Raw genomic sequence first — 22,900 nt, forward strand, 5'->3', positions numbered from 1 at the left:
TTTTAATTTAGACCGGCCAGAGGCCGTTTACCAAAGTTATCTTTGTTTTCCATTTTTTTACTTACACTAATACAAACACAACACCCATGCCTGAGGCGGGACTCGAACCCACAACCCTTGGGCCCAAGCGATAGAGACATGCCGTGCCCCTACCGCTTGAGCCATCTGGGCCGGCCTTAAATCTGCAGTGCTTGGGAAAAGTGGCATAAGTCAGTTTCCACAAACATTTTTTTAATAATTTATTGACAACTTACGGAACATCTGCTCGTTTGGGAAAAGAGACATAAGTATTTCTCTCATTACAGAAGAAAATCAAATCGACATAAACCAGTGTGAAGACAGTTTTTTCCGTTCTCCTGTAAAATTAACATTTTTGACTTGTGCCACCTTATCCGAGCACTACAGAATTGATATCTTGAGCAGCCCTATTCCTGAACGAGTTTCGTCTGAACCCCATGACATGTCTTTTTGTATGTGTATGTGTATGTGTGTGTGTGTGTGTGTTTCGTGTTATTTACGCTGCGTTAAATAGTCCAATTGAAATGCAGTAATAATCGGATGCAATGATTTAAATCACAGTGATATAAAATCGAGATTTAAATCATGATTTTTATAATACAGGATGCGGCAAAACATCCTCCCTAATTTAAAGTTTGCATAAAAAACAGATGGATCAAAATAAGGAAACTTTATTAATATGAATGGTATCTTAACAGTGGGAATTTTTCATTTTTTGAATAACGTGTCTCTCAAGTGGTGTCCTTCACTATCAATGCATTGTTGAATGCGACTTCGGAAATTCTTCATCACTCTAACTAGCATTTCTTGAGGAATAAGACCAATTTCTACCTGTATTGCATTTCTTAGGTCTGGCAAAGTCCTCGGCCGATGTTTGAACACCTCAGCCTTAAGATGCCCCCATAGAAAAAAAAATCGCATGGTGTAAGGTCTGGTGATCTTGCTGGCCAGGGAACGTCGCCACGTGAAGAAATTAAGCATCCGGGGAACATCTGAGCAGCCACAACGTAATTATCACTTACCAGAAACGATACCACAGCGTAAGCACGTTCTTCACCGTCCACGGCATAGTTGGAATTCGTTACAGATCACAATTTGCACTAATTGAATGTCAATTATTCCGTGTATTCAATGTCTTATTCAATTCTCGTTGTTTTGCGCATGTCATTCGATATCGCTATGGCAACGCATGTCAACCTAAATTTCCCACGGTTTAAATACAGTTCATATTAATACAGTTTCCTTATTTTGATCCATCTGTCCTTTATTGAAACTTTAAATTAGGGAGGATGTTTTGCCGCACTGTTTATAAATCACTGATCTTATTTTTATAATTAAAATCACAGAGTTACTTTTTAAAATAACATTCATTCTTAATTTTTAATAATAATTTACAAATAGCTGTACATTCTATGTGTTAACAATACTGACATGCCCACTGGGTAAATAATTACAGCCAGTTTGCTTTCTTATTGCTATCTTACTGCTTGTAACCCGTTGTTCAGATTCAAACTGCTATTTCTTTTTAGTTTTATGACATTCAGTTAAAATCTAGTAGTAATTTGCTAACATAAGTCACTTCATTGCAGTGTTGCCAGATGGAGGGAAATTTCCCTCGAGATAGGGAAGAATTACTGAAAAATTGTAATGAGGAGAAAAATAAGGGAAATTTTCTTAAAATTCTTCTACATATAAGGAAATTTCATCTGCTAAAGTTTAAACTTGCAATTGACAGAATATTTCCTGCTGCGCCAACAATGAACCACATGTTATTAACAAAAACGGAGTTTTGTTTGGCACTTCCACAGCGTTGCCAACTCTACGGAATTACGTCAGCATATACGGTTACATGACTTTTTCAACTGAATCTACAGATTTTTATGTCATATTTTATTTCATTTATTAAGTGAGAAACGTGCAATGCTATTTTGACATTTCAATTTACTAGTTTTTTTTTTTTTTCAGCGAATTGTACTTTATTATAACCAGACGATAACAACAATGAGTCACACCTGTGGAGTAACGGTCAGCGCGTCTAGCCGCGAAACCAAGTGGCCCGGGTTCGAATCCCGGTCGGGGCAAGTTACCTGGCTGAGGTTTTTCCGGAGTTTTCCCTCAACCCAATACGAGCAAATGCTGGGTAACTTTCGGTGCTGGACCCCGGACTCATTTCACCGGCATTATCACCTTCATTTCATTCAGACGCTAAATAACCTGAGATGTTGATACAGCGTCGTAAAATAATCCAATAAAATAAAAATAAACAACAATGAACATTCTTACGGTGGGAAGTTTACATCGTCAATGGGGTGCGATGCCTGCATCTGCCTGTCATTGGTTGCCGGTTGGATTAGTGCAGAGTCACGGCCTTCTTCAGTTACAAGCCGGAGCCATACGTCGGCAACACTAACTGTCAAACGGAGGCCTACGGTACAGAACACGTCGTATTTGTGCTAATGCCGATTTTCAGTGTAAATTGTTACAACATAAGTGTGTGTCGATGGAATTATGTGCGCGGTCGTACTAAACGTTAACTGTTGATGTATTATAAACTAAGTGCGTGTTGGCGATAAAAACAAGACAATAAATTAAAATATGGCTGCAGTCTTTGGCAATTTTTACGGTTATTAATAATAACAAAATGATTGGCAATTGTTCTAAATATTCAATATTGCATAAACTATATTTTTATACTCTTACTTGTGGTTTGTGGTGTATCATAATTCTAGCCAAATTGTTGGGCCTCGCCTGCTATATCAATAAAGTTACGCCGTTGATTTTCAAGTTCATTGTAAACAGCTGTTTTGTGATCCCATAAACGCTGCAATTTTGTTTAAGATTCGGAATGCCTGCTATACGTCAGAACTACCTATAATTTGTAGATGTATACACTCACTTTGTTGGTTTTCAAGGTTTGTTTATTATATTATTTGTTTCGCAATAAATTAGTTATAAACATGTTTCTTTTCTCTTCGCATTTAGAGGATTTAAAGTTCACTGAGTTTATGCTAATTGACACATACTTAATAGATAATTATGTGTTTTGTTACGTATTATGTTGAAGGTATGTTTCTTCATTTTTCCATAGATCTTTATACTTGGCCTAACTGTATTTACATCCTCATACTTTATTATAATATGTCAATAGTTTCCTCTGTTTATATTTTTATTTTATTTGCATAATTTACATTCTTAGCTAATTTTCTGTAGTTATATTTATTTAAAATTATATTTTAAGAAGTTTATAACAAATAATTCAGGATAACAGTATTGTTATGGTGACTGGCCAGGTTCAAACTAAAACTGGCTTCCTGGGCATCTGAAATATTTATAGAAAAGCACGACAGATAATCACATGAAATTAAAATGTATATGATATCCTCCTAGATCTTTCACGTCAGAGGTTAAACAACATAAAGCGGCGAATCACTGTCAAATTACTAGCCACAAATTTGTTAACTGAATGGAACTTATGAATACTGCGTAGGAACTTACGTCTTTATTGCATTATTGATTTTATTATTTTCAGTGCAAGGAACATCTTTATTTATTTATTTACCTTTGTACTATCAATAAAAACATGTTTTTTGTAATTATTTTAAGTGGCAGCCTTTGTATGTAAGTAGCCTACTTACGCCGTATTCTATACTATAGCTAATTGATTGCAATAAAACACTATTTTCGAATCCGTAATAATTTACATCACTACTCTGAATCTTGATCTTACCTTTGTGCATAAAGTAATATTGAAAAAATACACGTTACGTACAACGAAATCAATGAGCAAGCACAATTACATCAATATCACTTTAGAATCTCCCGCCTCCACTCAGCGTTGCCAAACCTACCCGTGCGCCGGCTTGTAACTGAAGAAGGCTCTGGCGTGTCAGTCACAGTATGTATAAGGAATCTTCCTATGCCGCGGCCAGATTGCCGAGAGAAAAAGAGCGTTTATTATTAATTTATTGCGCAGTTGTTCACCGAGTTCGGTACGTTGAAAATACTGATGATGTTTGAAAGTTTGAAACTTAATGTGCAAATGTTACATGTTCTTGTGTTTCCGTTGCTTTTTAAGGAAGTAAATTAAATGGGCTACAATGAAATGAGCCAAGACGCCATCATTGCTGACTGTCAGTAGAGCCCGGACGAGAAGTTATGGCACCGGCGCAAGGGACGCATTTTAGTTCGTTTGGTTGGACTCGCCCTCACACTAAACTGGAGGGGTGTTGGGTTAGTTGGTTACTAGCATTCCGAGTGTTGAGATCGTTCTGCTACTACCCTATTGCTAATACTGAAAACATTGTCCTTCTGAGCGCCCTCATTATGGCATTGTCTAAGGTGTGAAATCATAGAGTAGTTCATAGTCAAAGACATGAAATAGCATACAATGTATGGAAATTCATGTCAGAAGAGGCTGTAAATGGAATATCAATTCCATTCAAAAGCGTGTGTGCAAGAGTACTGGCTGCCACTGGTATTTCAAAGCGAACCTTGGCAGGATCAGGAAACAAGGGGAAAATATTGAGGCAGGAACAGCAGATTCTTTCTCCAGTCCGGAAAAATCACAGCCGAAGAAGAAGATTGTTGCAGCTGTAGACAGTTTTGATGAGAAAGTCATAAGAAGACTCCTCTATAATTTCTCCGCTACCCATAAGCAGAGGCCGACTCTGTAATCGCTTCTTCCAAGAATGGATATCAGTGTATGATTATGTGAATAAAGTAGAGAACAATTACATTGAAAGTGAGCACGTGATGGACAGTATTTTGGAGAACATTTCCATAAACTTAGGGACATCTGATTCCAGCACAAATCAGTCGTCTGATTCGGACGGAGAATAAGAATATAAAGATGGAATAGTTGGCGTAATTTCATTACGTACCTTCGGAGTCTTAAGTAGGAAAGTGGTGATACTAAGATAAGACGAATGTTTTTGGAAAGAGATGAAACGCATATGCCTGCCGTTCTGAGCTTGAGAACCGTAACCCAAACAACCCCCACTCCTCTACCCTGCTGGCCGGCAATTTAAAACTTAACGCAGGTTGGTGCCATAATATCTCGTCTCAGCTCTACCACAGTTAATTATTTACTCACCGTGCTTTATTCTAATTTTAGCTAAATCTTATGTCCAGATATGAAGATTCTGACTCATATGATGCGGAGGAGGATAAAAGAGCAAAGTTAGCCTATCTGACAGGCTACCAAAAAAGAAAATATATATTCAGAAATACAGTTCACGCTGGAAGAGCACAGCGACGAGCCAATTCAAGAGTGAAACAACTCAAAATTCAGAGTTGTGAGAAATCCGAATCTTAAAGTTTCATGTTGCTGTGAAAAATCTAAGGATCACTGAAATTACTCTGAATTCTGTTAATTTTATATAAGCTTCAAATTAGAGTGTGTTTTATTTATTTTTTATTTTATTGGGTTATTTTACGACGGTGTATCAACATCTAGGTTATTTAGCGTCTGAATGAAATTAAGGTGATAATGCCGGTGAAATGAGTCCGGGGTCCAGCACCGAAAGTTACCCAGCATTTGCTCGTATTGGGTTGAGGGAAAACCCCGGAAAAATCCTCAACCAGGCAACTTGCCCCGACCGAGATTCGAACCCGGGCCACCTGGTTTCGCGGCCAGACGCGCTGACCGTTACTCCACAGGTGTTGACTAGAGTGTGTTAATTGGATTTTTCACAGCAACATGAAGTATTAAAATGCAATTTTCTAAAAATTTTGAATTGTTTCCCTTTTGAACTGGGCCAGTGACTTGCTGAGACCAAAAAAGGAAAGTTAAAATTATATTTTTGTAAAACTTTTCCTTGCATGTGTCCGATGAATTCTTCCGCAGGTGTAATTACACATTTACAGACAACTTAGATAAGATAGCTTGGTCCTGTGGGTAGCTATGCGCTTCCCTGGTTCGATTCTTGGAGTGGCCAATGGAAAATATTTATCTTCCGTTTTCGGCACTGTTTACCCTTTGACAAGTGTTGTCCTGGGTTGTCTCAGTGCTGGCTGTGTAGTGCTGACCACATCACCAGAGAGACCCGCAATGTGAGCCTGCCTATTGTTGGTCCAAAAATATACTGTCCTACACCGCACTGGGTTTTAAGTCGGTACAAAAGGAGGAGAAACATGAAGACGTAAAACAGGCCTATCTCCTTACTCCAGGCAAACAATTTCAAGTCAGTTAAACACACATAGCCTACGCAGAGAAACAAATCCTTAAGAACAGCAGCAGCAGCAGCAGGTGGCTCGAGGCACACCTTACGAGAGTGCTTCAGTGTGCCTTGGCGCATTTAACTTAAGTAATTGGCAAGCGTTTATCGTCGCTTCCACACCTGGGACCACCCCCACACACACAAATAACCCAAGTCTCACTTACACTGCGCATCTGAAGGAAAGCACGTTCGATACTGGGAGGAACGCACGATAAAATGCAGAATTGAAGATCGTAGTAAATATTTTGAGCATATACAGTGAGTAACAAAAATATTCGGACATCCGTCAACTAACAATTCAATGACATATATTTACATATCTATACTAATAATAAATCTGTAGCCGAAATTTTTCTGGTAATTTTCGATTTTCTAAAAATAATTGGTCCTAACATATATAGCCCCTAATTAACCACCCTGAAACCGAAAATCGCTTTTTTGAAATTTTTGTTTGTATGTCTGTCTGTCTGTATGTTTGTTACCTTTTCACGCGGTAATGGCTGAACCGATTTCGATGAAAATTGGAATATAAATTAAGTTCGTTGTAACTTAGATTTTAGGCTATATGGCATTCAAAATACATTATTTAAAAGGGGGGTTATAAGGGGGCCTCAATTAAATAAATCGAAATATCTCGCTTATTATTGATTTTTGTGAAAAATGTTACATAACAAAAGTTTCTTTAAAAATAATTTCCGATAAGTTTTATTCCTTGAAAAATTTTGATAGGACTGATATTTAATGAGATAAATGAGTTTTAAAATTAAAATAACTGCCATCTAAGGCCGTGTAATGAATTAAAAAACAAACGACTTCGTCTATAAGGGGCCTTGGACAGCAACAATCGAAAGCTATGAAAGATAGCCCACAGATAATGTTTCTGTGTTTGTATGAAGTAATATCGGAAGCTAAATTAACCGATTTGTATAATTAATTATTAATTCACCATTGGAAAGTGTACTTTCTCTAGATGGACATGATGCTATAATGTTATTACAGTAACTTCTGAGTGAATCGAGGACAGGTAAGATTAAAATAGCTTCTTATGCACAGAAACCTTGATAGGCTATTCTGTACATTCGTTTCCTGTATTTCCTAAAATAATTTTTATGGTCAAATGAGTGGTCTCTGGATCAAAATGATCGCATTTTAATTATGCAAATACAATTTAAATTAAGTAACATAATAAACGATTTATCCTTATATCAAACACGAATGTTCCCTGGATCAAATGTCCTATTTTAATTATGTAATTACTTTATATTTATTTCTAACGGGTGCAGCGGAGCGCACGGATACGGCTAGTAAATATATAAAAATAAGCTTTTCTTATTTTTTCCCTAAAAGTATCCCATTTCATATAAACATTTTAACACAACAATTTCAATTAATTTAATCTTCTTCTAAATTATTAAAACATAAAGGAAAACATTTCATTTCTAATACTAACAAAAATATTCAGACACTTTTTGAAAACAAAGAATACTATTTCACCTCGTTATTATTAGTACATTGTAGGACCACCTTTCTGTTTAATAACCTCTTTCAGTCGGCATGGCATGCTATGTACTAATTTTTTTGTTATGTCTATAGGAATTTTCACCCATTCTTCTTGAAGTCTTGCTTTTAGCTCTTCTTTAGAAGAAATAGGCCTTGATCCAACCCTCCTGTCAAGTTCTTCCCATAAATGTTCCATAGGGTTCAAATCCGGCGATTGTGGAGGAGAATGAAGCACTTTAGGGCATTTGTAGAGCAGAAATTCTTGTACAATATAGGAGTTATGCTGGGATCGTTGTTCTGGTAAAACATAAATTCCTTTTCAATTCCAAGCTTTTCTGCACTTTTCACTAAATTATGTTGCAGGAGGTGTAGATAGCCTTCCTTCTTCATGAGATCCTCGATGAACACCAATTCACCAACCCCAGAAGCTGACATGCATCCCCATATCATCACATTTCCTCTACCGTGTTTAACAGTAGCTCGCAAATTCTTGGTTTTCATTTCCACCTTAGGCTTTCTCCTGACCATTCGTCTACCATCGCTGCCAAAAACATTGAATTTGCTCTCATCAGAAAAAAGAGCCTTATCCCACCAATCTTTGCCTTTATTTTCATATTCTTTAGCAAACTGAAGTCGTTTAAGTCTGTTCCTTTCACAGACATACGACTTTTTTCGTGCTATTCTTCCGTTGTAGCCCCGTTTATGTATTGCCCTCTTAATTGTTTGGGCATGCACTTTTTTTACCCGGAGCAGATTCAATTTCAGAAGCTAACTTCGGGGCACTTATACGACTTCTCTTCATCTGAAGCAAATATGCAATGTTTCGAATGGTTTTCCCTTTTTCGTGATGGAATATCACTAACTGCCTCTGATTAAATATTTTTTGCTTACCTTTACGCCCCATTTTGTGTTCCGTCTTTCTGAAACGACAGCACAAGTAAGACTAAGTACTCTCGCTTATTATTGAAACTCGGTATCTCCACCTACTTTATAATGTAAGTGATCAACAGGGGTGAATAGAATAGGTCCAACAGGACTGTCCGAATATTTTTGTTACGCAGCAAATTGTATATTTGTTTATTTTTATATAAATATATTAACATACCATTTCATTATCAAGTTCTTTTTATGCTCATGTTATGCAAATTGGTTTATTTGACGTAACCGCAAGCGTAATTTCTGCGTTTTTGCAAACATGTTTAGTAACATACATATAAACATTTGGAATATTAAGTGTCCGAATAATTCTGTTATTCACTGTATACTTTCTTGTAATCGTGTAATAGTCAATTAAATCCCACTCGAGTTTTGAGTTTCTCTAGATAAATCAAAACCTCTAGTGAGATCACTGTAGATAAATCCATAGTGTCATTTATGACGAGGCTTTTCTCGGGATTATGTTTTGCATCAACATAATTCTGTCCGAGTCGATATCATAGCTAGTGAAGTCAAGCCTCGTACTACAATTGACTTAAATAATCATAGCTTATGAGATCCAGACAATATTGTAACACGTCCAACTATCGACTTTCAAAAACTGTACATCAGTATCGAAACTTATCCCCCCCCCCACACTTATGGATACACAGAAGTGAAATTTCGTAATTTTCAGTAAACATTACGATTTTCACTTTTTATCTATAGTAATCTAATTAGAGGTTTGATTTATCTAGAGAAAATCAAAACTCGAGTGGAATTTAATTGGCTTCTACACGATTAGAGAAAAGTAGACTATATAAATGTTAGAAGAAATAAAGTACTTCTAATATAATAAATTAATAAAATATTAATCGACTTACAAAAGTACTAAACTGTCTTGAATATGTATAATTGTACCATGTAATCACTACATATATTCCGCTAGATGGCAGTAGTGTGATATGATGAACTGTACTCTTACTACCAGTTGTGCCAACTATACAATCTTCATTGCACTGTATGGACGATTACTAGTCAAGAAGGCTTTGTTGATTCAGTTTCATTTTCATTAAAACAGAATTGCATTCCATTTCAATTATCAATATATATTAAACAATCTCTGATACGTGACTATCCATAATCCATACAGCAGAAGCTATAACATAACGTAAATAATATAAACAAGCTAAATGATTGAAAAGTTTTAATTAAAGATGATGAATCAGTTTAAAAGGTAAATTATTGAAAGTACAATGTTGGGAAACAAAGAAACAAATGCTAGGGAGATGATAAAAACAAATGCTAAGGAGATGATAAAAATTGCAGGATAAGCAACCATGATTGGTTGAAACACGTCGTTATTGGTCAAAAGTAGTATGACATAGTAAAAGTGTAACAGTCATTAAAAAATTGCCTAAGATGTACAACAGTCTTCTACCAATTAGAGGTGTCCAATCACTTGTTAGGAGATACAGGAAACTGCTTATGTTCACTTTTATCCTCATAGAGTTCCATACATTTAAACTTATTTTTCTCGGCTTAGATTTTTTTGTACATTTTCTTTTACTAAAATGTTATTCTACTCTTCTTACAAATGTTGTAGTAGATGTTTGATTTTTTTATGTTCTTTAATATGTGCTTAACAACATTTGCTATCAAGCCTTCCTTTACAAAAACTCATATTTTATTTTGTATTTAGGTTATTTTTAATACTTGCAATATTTATACCTGACTCCATTAAGTATTTTCTTCTTAATTTTTAAGTAAATGGAATGGAAACCCTTAACAGCAAGTTTTGTTTTTGAGAGTCTGACAGTGTACAGATAAAATTTCAGACAATAATTTTGAAATGTATGGAAAGGTTAACGATTTTTCAAAATGTCGTTTAAATTTTCAAAAGTGTTAATAATTCTTACATTTCTTAACCAAACCAAATGGAACTTCGTACAGAGATTATTTGTATGCAGCATGTTAACTGTACAAATTTTCAGGTCTGTAGTTTGAATAATTCATAAAACTGAAATTTCACCTCAGTGTATCCTTAAATATCAATGCTTGTAAAACAAAATATAGGCCTATGAGAGTATCAAGCTAGTCAAATAATGTAAACTTAGCTAATTAATTACATAAGTAGGAACTTCAGTTAAGTAAATTTAAATATCTGGGTTAGATTATCAATGATGAAAACATGATTCAGATAGAAATTGAACAGTGCCAAGCTAATGTAAACAAATAATATCACAGACTTCAAACAATCCCAAATTTCAAACTTTTCTCCAGAACAAATAATTTAATATTACAAAAGAATAATTTTATCTGCTCTTTCATAGTCAGCAGCAACTTTGATTATAACCAAAAAAAAATGTAAAATCAATTCTCACTTACAAAAATAACATTTTGAAAAATATCTTTGATAATCCCATTCTAGAAGAAAATGATTCCTGAAGAATTAAAAAAAGAAAGTAATTAAGAACTTTTAATAGCAGAAGAATAGGCCTGGCCATGTTCTACTCTGAGCTCTGAAGGGTAATGGAGAATTATCCAAGAGGCAGAAGGCCACGCACCAAGTGATCTCCACTAGTGTGTGGTGCAGCTGGAGACCGAGGTCTGCTACCTAAGTGACCATCAACGAATGAAGGTTTGTTTATGTAGGCATTGCGCATGTCAATTGTACCTATACAGAACATGCAAGCTGGATGGATCATTAGAGGGGCAAAGTGTTAAAGAACAGTAGGCACTGCACATGGCAGGAGCCACACACATTGTCATTTCTCCATTGATTACCTCAAGCCTAGATTAACATTTCACCTAGTCAATGGTTACAGCTAACAGTTACCAATCAGTAAACAGTAATTTTTATTTGTTTAATGTCAATTTTTTTAAACCAGCATTTTTATGTTTTATTGATTTGGAGAAAGCATTTGATTATTTACAATTAAACTTTACAACACCACAATGTATCAATTGACTCATCTCATTGATCAGGGACATAACAAATTTTTTACAAAAATTAAGGTTGATGAAAAACTAACAAAAATAAAATGAGGATATAAAATGTGCGCAAAAAAATCAATATAATATGCTATAACCAGATGACAATTTACAGCCCTGCTTAAAGCTAGTTACTCTGAGGACGATAGCCAACCAACTGGGCATATCTTACTCATACACATTCAGAGATTAGGGGTAGAGTTTACATAGCTCTAATTTTATTTACATTAAATCTTTAATTGTCCATGGCAGGAAGAGCAACATTTTTTAAAAGATAACCATGAAACCAGCTACTGCTACTTTTTTCATAAAATTAATATCTTCCCAGATCAGAGTATACTTGTTCATCAACATCATAGGAGTTGTTCAATGTAATTTCTTTTAAAAACATTCAACATTCTGAGAACTGGTAGTGTTCATCAAAACAAGAAAAAATTGTAGTAAACATGGGTCCTAAAATTGATATCATCCCAAATATGAGTACTTTGATCATCAACATGATAGGAGATGCTCAATATCTTGTGAGTGTGGAAAATGCTTCATTGGCCAGATAGGATGCACCATTATGAAATGCTGCAAGGAATATCAACGCAGCTTAAGACTACATTACCCCGATAAGTCAGCAGAAGTGCAACACAGCCTGAAAACGGATCATGCCACCATTGTCTTGGGTAAGGCACCAGGTCATCAAGGAAGCCATTGAAATCCAACTAGATGGCAATCATTTCAACAGAAACAGGGCCTTCAGCTGAGTACAGCATGAAAACCTGTAATCAACACGCTTCGACCAACCAGAATACGGCAGGCGGTGGGAGCTAGGAACTAGCTTGATAGGCCCACAGTGGGAAGCCCTACTGACCGTTCATATATTGGTCTAGACATGGTTCCACGGCACTTCAATCCCTGAAAAAGATGGCAGAACTAGTCATCGAAAGCTTGGAAGCAACTATCCAACTCATCTGGCAGAGAACCTGAGCAGAATTATTCCATATCCAATGCCAGGAAAGTCTTAAGTTCTGCAAAATAAGACATGAATGACCAATATTGGAAGCAAGACAACTCATGGGTCAATGATGTATATCAATGCACCTGCCATTAGCTTAAATAAATAAATTTTCTAGTAATTTGACACACTCAGGGATTGAAGATTAACTGCTTAATTCCACAAAATTCTTATGTGACCTAATTAGTGTCAGTGTTATAATAGTTTATCTGTCATACATGATGGGTACATTAAATGGGAACATTAAATCCAGACGTTTGAGATGGGCAGGGCATGTAGCACGTATGGGCGAATCCAGAAATGCATATAGAGCATTAGTTGGGAGACCGGAGGGAAAAATACCTTTGGGGAGGCTGTGGCGTAGATGGGAGGATAATATTAAAATGGATTTGAGGGAGGTGGGATATGATGATAGGTACTGGATTAATCTTGCACAGGATAGGGACTGATGGCGGGCTTATGTGAGGGCGGCAATGAACCTGCGGGTTCCTTAAAAGCCAAGTAAGTATTTGTTTTTCTTCTGAGATACCTTTAAACTATAGAGCCTACAATGAAGCATCATAGTGCACTTCCACTGTCACGCCTACTAGCATGCTTGTCATTCTGAATTTTATCCAATGCAGTCACAATCAAGGGTAGACAAGTCCTGGGTGCCCGGTCTTCATGGCGCCTGAGTTTCTTTATTTACTTATTTTTTTTTATGACTTTGATTTTTTTATGTCACTACAACTCAGTGGTAATATTCAAGAAGTTTAACAACCAGTTCTGTCATGTGTACCTATGTTAAACATATATGGTATATGTCCATGGCAATTGCAAATTTACTTAGAAATAATTTAACAACCAGTTCATCCGAACCGATGCGAACCAGCCGAATGTTACCACTACTACGACTAGAACATAATGTTAACAAAAGCAGTCCTAGGAAGAAGTTCCAATATGTAGACCCTAATGTGTTTCATTAATTGAAGCATCTGCTGGAACAACGTTGTAAGTTACAAAATTTTCATTCGGCGTGTTTCCGTGAAATAATGTTGTATGTCATGTTACCTTGCTATACTCCTTGGCTTGCAACTGTCCATCAATGCAGTACGTGAAATTTGTCCACTCAAAAGTTTGCTACCCTAGGCCTATAACAACAACGTTGTACGCGTACACATTTTTGCAGCTCCTGTAAATTTTACCAAATGTAACTTATAACGTTGTTCCAGCCGACGCTTCAATTAATGATATTTCTTAATACATTTTAATAAATGTATCTTTATCTCAGCTCGAATGGTTTCAGTAAAATGTGGTGGCGCCTGAAAAAAAGGGGCTGGCATCTGAAAATTTTTTAGTTTTGCCTATCTGTGGTCACAGTAAGTATTAAAATCATATAGCCTAAACAATAAATTATGCAATAAATTATACAAAGATATTATTTTCGTTGTATGTAGGCCTATATGAGCAAGAATTATTTAAAAAATTACGAATTAAATAAAAAAACAAAAATATGTTAACATCTCCTCAGGTTCAGGTCCATTTTAAACCACATAGACTAAAGAGACTACGATATAACAAGCGGAGCAATGGTGAAATATAACAAATGGCAACAACATAGAACTGAAATTCTGAGATAAATGATCAAAAGAGCAAAACTGTAGATCAAACTGGATGCAAATCTAACTCTACAACTGCCCTGTATGTCTAGCGTTCTTCCTCGGAATGCTTGAATAGGGAATGAAGTAGGCTTAATACATTGCAGAAGAAGTTAAATATGTATCACTAAAACTAGCAAGATACTGTGTGCTCCTATTCACAGAGGAAATTAAATAGCCTAGTCTTTCATACACTACGGAAAACAGTCCGAAAATAGTGATGGGGAGAAGAACAAGAAAGTAGAAATGTAATAACTTCTTGAAAGTGATAGCTGCTCACTCAAAATTACATAAACAAAACAAAAACAATTATTGTACTATTGCATTTAACTTACTAGCATACATAAATTAAAATATTATCTTGTTTGGATTGGTCAGTAAGCTGTATCTTCATGGTAACCCTCAGAAAGGGCAGCTAAAACTTTTTGTTATCTCTCTCTAAATTACATTTGCTCAGACTAACTTCTGTTATTCTTTTTTGCAGTGTGTTTTTATGAGTTTAGGACATAGGAATTTAACATTGCCATAAGAAACCTAGCCTATGTATGAAAACAATGCATAAATAAGTTCAACAGTGGGCCATGTTTAGAAATTAGCAGGCTTCAGACAATTTGTAAACTACTGAGATTTATTTCAAATCATCCGTCCTCAAGTGAGGTTGACCACTGGGATCCGGAATTAACAAACATAAAAGATAAAGGGAAATGAAACGAGCAAAATAATGATTCGATTTGTACATTAAAACAAAAATTTACGTGTTAACATATAGATGATAGTGTAGAATTTGAAGAGAGGCCTTCAGAATTTCTATTACGATCTTCTGAACTTCATAAAAGGGAATTTGGAAGGATTTAAAGATATTACATGTAAATTTTGGTAAACAACCCCTCGCTCCAAATAGTAAGCCTGTAACATCCCAGTTGTAAAGCGAAATGCCATATTTTTCACTGAGGTATGGAAGACAAGGTACATGTTTAGCTCGCTTGTCATCATTTATCTGCAGTGCTTGATTCGTGTCTCGTTCAAAGCAAATCGTAGGGTCTAAGACCATCGCTTTCTGGGTTCTTCTATTGATGGCAATTATATCGACTCTTCTATGAGAATCATCTTCAGACACACAATGAATCTGCTCATGTACTTCCCATCCTCTGTTTCTTAGAAGGTTGGCAATTGCTGTATGGGCATGATGGTGTCTGTTGTTACATTATTTACGGTTATTAAGCCGAAGCTGATGTTCTCTTGTTTTACAATTTGTCAAAGCCTTCTTATATCTTAAACATGGCTCATTGATTAAGTTATTTCTTCATTGCTTTATACAGTCATAGTTACCTTATGGCAATGTTAAACTCCTATGTAGGCTTACCTACTATACCCAGAAAAACACACAATATACCGGTACCCATATAAAACAAAAGTTGAAGTAAAATGTTCATACAGAATTTTTTTATGTCAGAAGAAGTGCAGTAGGTGATACAAAATAAGTAAAAGAGATAGCCAGCTGCTACTTAAGAAAGATGATAGGTTCGAACACCTACCGGTATGTATCAGTAAATTAGAATTTCCATTTTTCATAAGTTACAGGTTTTCAGTTGCAGCAGTACGATTGGTGCCAGGTCGTTCCTTTCAAGATCAAAAGTGTCGTCATCCAGGATGCAGCGAAGTAGAAACCCTTGGGCATGTTTTGGGTTATTGCCCTAAAGGAGAACTACTGAGGAACAATCGCCACCATAAAGTGAGAAGCTCCATCGCAACCACTCTTCGGAAGGCAAAGTGGGAGGTTTACGAAGAAGTGCACTGCTTGGCTGAGAATGGGTCAACGAGAAGAGCAGACATTATAGCCATCGATCGCCGGAATCAAAGAAGCCTCATTCTTGACCCCACTGTCCGTTTTGAGAAGGATGATCAACAAGCCAATAACGTTAACGATGAAAAGAAGTCTGTTTACAACCCATGTATTCCTCACTTCAGTGAGAGATACAAAATGAATATTAATAAATGGGAAGTGAAAGGACTTCTTTTTCGTGCTAGGGGAACTTCATTTAAGTTAACCAAAACCATTCTCCTTTCTCTTAAATTTTCTAATGAGGACATTAATAAAATTTGTCTAATGGTATTGAGAGATTCATTATCCATTTTACACAATCCCTTGTATAATACTATGTAATTTTTTTTTACTTCATTTCATTACTCTTCAATGTATTTTCATCTCATGTTTCTCCGAAATCAAATTATACTTTATTTTTAAATTTATCATTGTTCCGTATTCTCTCCACAATCATAGGCTATTGTATTTTTAATTTAACCTCTGCTTTGTATTCTGGATCCTAGTGGTCAGCCGTAGGTTTCGGCCAGATGTCCCAAATTGTGGAATTTGTGTGTCACTGTAACTTTCTTCTGTTATAGCCTAGGCCTAATAATTTTCTGAGCACAGTGTAGCACATGTTAGCAGCTATGCAGGGAAATTTTCTATGACAATTCTTTGATCTAAACTATATTACTTTCCTCTAAGAACTTAATTTATTAGTTGCAAGAAAGTAAAAACTGCTTGAATCCCTGTACACTCCTTAGAGATAAAAATGTAAGCTTTTATTTGTATAATTTCGAAACTTTTAAAATTAGATAGTTCTTACTAGACCTGACACATCACAGACAATGACTGGCATACAATATTTAAAATCTATGATATCGTTCTTATATTAGTCCACTGTTGTTGTTTAGTCAATTGTCCGAAGATATATCTGAACCTCACAAGTAATATCAATATGGCATCACTTATGAGGCAACTAGGCCAGGAGATAATGGGGTAGGGTGGCCAGTTCTTTCCTCACCTCCATTGCATACATCGCTAACTAGCTACATATTACACTAATCAGACTTCAGATGTATACAAATTGTTCTTCCTCTGACACATATCGTCAAGTGAGATGTACTGCCTGATAATAGACGTAAGCCTACATATCAGCCAGAACTCAGTCAGAGGCAATTGGTCCATTAATGATAAAAAAAAATGTTCTCTGTAAAATATAGGCATACTTAAAACCAAACAGTGTAACTGAATTTAATTAGGCCTAACACTGATATCACTAGGACATAACATTGTGTTAATGATTTTGTATTACTCTTACATCGAGTTGCCTACCAAACCGCTAAAATGGCTTAGAAGGTACTACAGCCTCTGACAGGTTCTGGCTGATATATACATCTGTTACCCTGCAGTACATCTCACTTGACGATATGCGTCATATATACACCTGAATTCTGGTTAATGTAATAGTAGATATCTAGTCAGTGATGTATGCACTGGAGGGGGAAAGGAACTGGTCATCCCACTCCATTATCTCCTGGCCTAGTTGCCTCATGAGTGATGCCTTGTTGGTATCACTTGTGGGGTTCAGACCTGTCTCCGGACAGTTGACAATTAAACAACAAACAAGGTTAGCTACGGTAAGAATGTTGTCAGTTCCTGTTTAGGAAAATAAGTATGCACGATATACACACATCTGTACTGTTTTCTGCTTCATTATTGGTGTAGCCTACATTAACGAAACGAAGTGAATTAAATAACAAATATTCCACAAAGTCACGAATCTTGGAATGTTCACAGCACAATGTAGAAGGAACAAACATTTGTAAGTGCTACTGATGCTGCTAATACAGTTACCCATTATCTGTAGGTTTATATTCACACAGTAGGTCTGTACAGGATAACTTATGCATTAAAAGCTAAACACATATGATGTTTCATTTTATTTCACTCAAATTCATTTATCTGAAGAGCCTGCAAGACTGTCCCTTACTTTGGTTTTACACTTCATGCTAATAAAATTAATATTGCAAGACCACCCAACACTAATTATATTTATTATTTTCATTTGTCTCAAACACAATGAAATTTAAGTCAGATGTAACTGACAATTAACAATAGCACCTATTTATCATTTAAGTAGCACTAAGAGCGAAATCAATATGTGAAATAAGTCTTTTTAGACACTTCAGTATCATAAAGGAAATGATATACAAAACATACAGGCCTAGGCCAAAGGTGCATGACTTATGAATATGCACTGTTCAAGTGCTGAAAGTGATTTTACCTATTTTAACGAAATATATTTCAATTAAGGGATAGCGCATATTTTAAATGTCACATTTCTGTATAAAGATTAATAAATTTTAACCAACATAACTTTACATCAACAAATGATAGGTTATGTTTCCCACATGTGACAAATACTAATAAACAGACAATGACACATAAATTTCAGATGAAAATTTGTACGTACCAACTTCAATGATCTTCAAACTTATCACAGACTTTAAAATCACAAACAAAAAGGTGGAAATCACTGTTACATCACACTACATTCACAATATCAAGATATATCATTTCGCGCCATGAACAGGATAGCCAACTGATGAATGTCGCATATACAGTAGGTCACAACTGTTGAAAAATAATAACAGTATACATGTATTGTACACCGCCGTCTGGTATTGTATTTATTTATTTACCACTGCTGTGTGAATCATTAATGTACTGGTAGACCTACTTAAAAAAATATACACAATTAAAAAAAACATTATGCTCTCTGAAACCTTTACCTTGCTTACCTAAGTACAACAAAATGTAAATTACTGGTACATCAAATAAAATATATTGTCTATATTTGTTAACAAGATCCTAACATTCTTGTATGAACTACAAGAGATGTGCCATCGCTGTTTCTGTAGGATGATTCATGTGTCCACATAGTTATTATTGTTATCACTTGTATGGTCACTAGTTGTAGGTTGAATCTTGTCACCGGTAATAATAGCATATGCACAGTCACTTAACACTATATCTGTAGTATTAGCAGCTTCTTTATTATTACTAATAAGTATACTGTCACTTTGTTCTCTACTTTTAAGGAAGGAAGGGATAATATCTCGCTAACTCATTGTCATATGAAGTAAACTGAATGAACTGAATGAATTTTCTCTCGAAAATATTCCAGTTTTATCCCAGTTCTTTCTTATGCATACTATGAAAGATCAATCACGTAATAAATGCCAATATTTAGAAACATGTTTTCGTAAAAATCGATTTGTATATTATGGTAATTTTCAAATAAACATTGTAATTCCTCAGAATGATGCTCTCTTCATACCTAATGCTTGAGAAAGATAGTACAGTAACTTACAACAAATTGGCTCAATAAAATCAAAATCCGTTGCTATACCGTACTGTGTCCCTCAAGGTTCAATTCTTGGTCCAATCTTATTCCTTCTATACATAAATTATCTCCTGTTAAAATCGTTAAATATAACTGAAGGAAAAAGTGTTTTATTTGTAGATGACACAAACATAATACTGAGTGAGAATAAAGATGAGAACTTGCAAATAAAAATTAATGGAAATCAACAACAAAATTTGAACAGTGACTAGGAAATAATACGCTTAAATTAGAAGTAAATCAAACTGTCTATATGTCATTTAATCAATATCGATCTGATCAGATTCACGTAGTACTTAATAATACTATAATTAAGAAAGTAGAATGCACTAAGTTTTTAGGTGCATGGTTAGATTCCAGTTTGACATGAAAAAAAACATAATAATATACATCTAACTCTCCACCTATGCAAACAGAAATAAAAATTTAGTGTCAAAAGTATTTAAAATAGAAAGTAATCATAGTAGGAAATGTATTATCAAAAGGACAGCGTCAGAGTTTCAAAATTAGAATGCATAAGAAACTGAAAGAAAAATAAAACCTAAATAAAATATTATACGTTGCATTACATACAGAAACTGAAACAAATAAGAAGCCTATGAAGTCTAGTTAAAGTGAGGAATCAGTGATGGACTTCAGTCCTTCTTACTATCAATGCACTGGTTAAATATTTCATTCACTTACGTAACACTCGCTATTATTTGCCAATACGAAACTTCTCCTCGCTCTACTTATAGCGCAAAAATGTTACAGATCATTTTTAAAATTACATATAGGATTTTTCAAAAGTAAGAGATAATTTCAGTTGCCCACAATAGCGTCTTATTAGAAATCTTCTGGGAAAACACAGTAAATCCGAGGTCAAGTCCAGTGTCTATCTGGAACTTCAACAAAACCGACGTCCATGAATTACAAACGTTTCTACGACAAAAGCATGATGACTTTCTAAGGACTGAAGGAAATATGGAAAATGTATGGCATAAATTTAAGAGCATAATTTTCGAGGCATTAGTAAAATGTGTACCTTCTAAAATAATTAAGAAAAATCCGGACCCTGAATATTACACTAATTATATTCGCTACTTAAAGAAAAAGACAAGGCGCGCATTTAGTAAACGTAAACGAAGCCATGAGCATTGGGAAAAATATGTCGAATTAATTAAGAAACTTGAGTGTGAAAAAAGGATAGCTCAGGAAAATTTTCTAAAAACCATTTTAAAAGAAGATGAAAGTAACAATTGGAGACAGTTGTATAATTATGTACGCAGGAGAAAAGGAAAAAATGAAGGAGTAGTGCTTTTACGAAATCAAAACGGAGAAAGTATAACTGATGACAAAGAAAAGGCCGACTTATTAAATTTAAATTCCTATTTCATTTCGGTTTTCACTAATAATAATAATAATAATAATAATAATAATAATAATAATAATAATAATAATAATAATAATAATAATAATCCCGCTGATAGGAGTGGTTGTGTCACAGACCATGAATGTGAACCAAATTCGACATTCAAAATAACTTCCAAAGGGGTTAGAGAGAGACTAACGAAATTAAAAAGTCGGAAATCTAGAGGACCAGATAATATTGCTACAGAGATTCTTAAATTAGGTTCCGAGGCCATAATTCCATACTTAATGCGTATATTTCATGTTTCCATAAACAATGCAGCTATTCCATGTGACTGGAAATCAGCTATAGTGGTACCCATACATAAAGGTGGAAATAAATTAGATGTCGGAAACTACAGACAGATTAGCCTTACATCTGTCGTATGTAAAGTCATGGAGCATTTGATATCGGATTACATTCGTCATGTTCTAAATTCGAAAGACTGGTTTTACAACCGCCAGCATGGGTTTACGGAAGGCTTCTCATGTGATAGTCAAATTACGTCGCTGGTTCAGGATCTAGCTGAAGAGGTAGAAAGAGGCGGAAGAATCGATACAGTTGTGATTGATTTTTCGAAAGCATTTGATTTGGTGCCACATGACATATTAATAGATAAGTTAAGTAGGCTAGGAATAGATAAAAGAGTGGTGCTATGGATCCAAGAATTCTTAAAAGGTAGAACCCAGAGAGTTAGAATAGATCATGACATATCGGAAATTGGAAATATAAGTTCAGGGGTGCCACAGGGCAGCGTTCTGGGCCCATTACTCTTTATAATATACGTAAATGACCTATGCCAGGATATTACATCAAATGTGAGGCTATTTGCAGATGACTGCATTATCTATAAAAAGATTAGAAATAATTCAGATGTAGATGCTATTCAAACAGACTTGAATAAAATTTATAACTGGGCGTTAATGCATAGGATGAAAGTAAATGGTTCTAAAAGTAAATCTATAACATTTTGTAAATCCCGAGAGGAAACTAGTCTTAATTACGAATTCAATGGTGTTGTAATTCCGCAAGAACAATGTTGTAAATACCTAGGAGTGTATTTAAACTCCAAACTTTCTTGGGGAGAGCATGTTGATAATGTTACGGGTAAAGCATGGAGGGCACTTCACTTTATTATGAGAATCTTGAGAAAGGCTAGCCCCAAATCGAGGGAAATAGCATATCTAACGTTAGTGCGACCGTTAATGGAATACGGAACTACATGTTGGGATGCCTATAGAATATATCAGATAAACTCCTTAGAAAGAATTCAGTATAGGGCAGCTAAATTTGTTAAAGGTAAAAGAGAAGATGGGAACGATACGATAAAAGAACTTAAATGGGAAACTTTGGAAAACAGACGTAGGAAAACTAGAATAACATCATTGTATAGAGCACATCTAGGTCAGAAAGCATGGGTAGACATAACGGCTCGGTTAGAAAAGCCAACGTACTATGGTAGGAACGATCATGATTTTAAAATCAAATGTAGGAAACAGAAAACGGATGTAGGTAAATTCTCATTTTTAAATAGAACTATAAATGAATGGAATGACCTACCTGCAGCGGTCTTTGAGGGCTGTCCTTCCTTAAGGAGATTCAAGAATAACTTAAAAAGTTGTGTATAAAGTGCAAACTAAAATTAAGGCGACATTTAACATTTAATTTTTTAAGGTGACATGTATTTAATTAGCCTGACGAGTTACTTCCTTGGTTTGAATTGTAAATTATTTAAAAATAGCGTGTAAGAGGGCCTTAGACTAGAAATGTTTAGCTTAAATGTAGTTCTGTTTATAAGTACAGTATGCATAAGGGTATAATTATTTGACTTATTTGAACTGTTGTATCAGTGAAGCGAGGTGAGTCAGTGAAGTTATGGTTTTACAGTGCAGTGAACAGTTCTGATCAGTGATAATTTATAGCGTCAATGAAATGTGTTCTATAGTGTCAGTGAAATGTGTGCTAAAGTGTCAGTGAAATGCGTCATAGTGTCACTACAGTGAGTGAGATGA

The 22,900-nt window shown here is 35.2% G+C and overlaps 1 protein-coding gene across 1 annotated transcript in view; it reads right to left on the minus strand.

Moving 5' to 3' along the window:
• The window catches only part of LOC138702132 (Fanconi anemia group J protein homolog), a 320,429-nt gene extending 301,727 nt beyond the window's left edge, over positions 1–18,702 (minus strand). The window contains exon 1 of the mRNA XM_069829730.1: positions 18,566–18,702. The gene's annotated coding sequence lies outside the window, so the exon portion shown is untranslated. The remainder of the gene's footprint in view (positions 1–18,565) is intronic.
• Between the last annotated feature and the right edge of the window lie 4,198 nt (positions 18,703–22,900).

The sequence above is a fragment of the Periplaneta americana genome, chromosome 6, assembly GCF_040183065.1.
Source record: "Periplaneta americana isolate PAMFEO1 chromosome 6, P.americana_PAMFEO1_priV1, whole genome shotgun sequence".
Taxonomy (NCBI): domain Eukaryota; kingdom Metazoa; phylum Arthropoda; class Insecta; order Blattodea; family Blattidae; genus Periplaneta; species Periplaneta americana.